At 35.2% G+C, this 1456-nt stretch overlaps 1 pseudogene; it reads left to right on the plus strand.

Moving 5' to 3' along the window:
• The first annotated feature begins 791 nt into the window (after positions 1–791).
• Positions 792–910, plus strand: LOC118605963 (annotated as a pseudogene).
• Positions 911–1456: the final 546 nt, after the last annotated feature.

Raw genomic sequence — 1456 nt, forward strand, 5'->3', positions numbered from 1 at the left:
TCTCATAGGACACTTCAGTTGCTTCCATGGCCACTGTAAATAATGCTGCTATGAATATTGGTGTGCAAATATCTTTTTGGATATGGGTTTTCAAGGAGAAGGCATTTTTTAACTCTCACAAAGAAACAAGTAGGCACAGAATTAGGTACCAGTTTAAGCCAGTCACTCGCACCTGCGCAATGAAGACCCTGACGACCTTAAACTCACCTGAGCCTCATTGTACCATCATTTATAATATAATGCATATGCCAGAAGTTGATTAATATCATTATAACAGACTGAATTCTGGGAACAAACATGTGCAGAAAGCAAAATGATGAATCACTGAGTCCTGTCAATCTTAGTTGTCAATCAAGGAAGCCCACTCCTCTAAAAAAAGTAACCACCCACTGCAAATAGGGATAAAAACCACAAAGGCTATGTCACCAGGCCTTTTGAGCTACGCTTCTCTTGCTCAGGCCCATTTCCACTTCCAGAAGTGTACTTTCCTTTCTAATAAAACTTTCTTTTCTACTGTATTTCAGTGTCTTGCTCAATTCTTTATTCGAGACATCAAGAACCTGGCCCAAGCTCTGGGATAGGATCCCCACTCTCCAGTAGCAAAACCGGTATTTCTCTTTTCATGACACACATTCATTTAAAATGATTCATTTAAAAAATAAATCTTGTCTTCCAGAGTTCATTATAATCCCCTTCTTCAAGCTACATCCTCTATTTCTGATACTGTACATACTGACTAATAAATGTTCAATAAGTGTTGAATAAATGATTTTTAAAATATTCAACATTACATCTATGGCCATGCTACCTTGAACAAGCCTGATCTCACCTGATCTCGGAAGCTAAGCAGGGTCAGGCCTGGTTAGTAGTTGGATGGGAGATCACCTAGGAAGACCAGGTGCTGTAGGTGTAAAAAATAAAACAATGAGGGATTGTAAACTGACAAGGTCCTTGCAATCTGTGAGGTCAGCTAAGGATTACCTAGCCTAAAAAAAATTAAATAAATAAATAAATAATAAAAGCCTCATTCTAAAACTAAATATATATATATATATATATAAATAAATAAAATATTCAACATTACAATTTACAAAAACAAACCTAAAATCAAAGAGCACTTAATGGTTGAAAATAAAGAGATTAAATATGCCAGGAAAGTAATATAAAAAAAGAATTCTGGGATCATATTGTTGCAATAAGACATCATTTCGAAGTAAAAATAGTTAAATTGGACACCATGGGTTGTTTCCTATTGTTAAAAGATACACATTACTAACCATTAGGGAAATGGAAATCAAAACTGCAATAGAATATCAGTTCACACTTATTAATATGGCTGCTAGGAAAACAAAACAGTATGATACAGGAAACAAAAGCTGGTGAAGATGTGGAGAAACAAATCCTTATGCATTGCAGGTGGGAATGTAAAATGGTACAGTCATTGTGGAAAATAGTA

Source organism: Rousettus aegyptiacus, unplaced genomic scaffold (assembly GCF_014176215.1).
Source record: "Rousettus aegyptiacus isolate mRouAeg1 unplaced genomic scaffold, mRouAeg1.p scaffold_m13_p_7, whole genome shotgun sequence".
NCBI classification, from domain to species: Eukaryota; Metazoa; Chordata; class Mammalia; order Chiroptera; family Pteropodidae; genus Rousettus; species Rousettus aegyptiacus.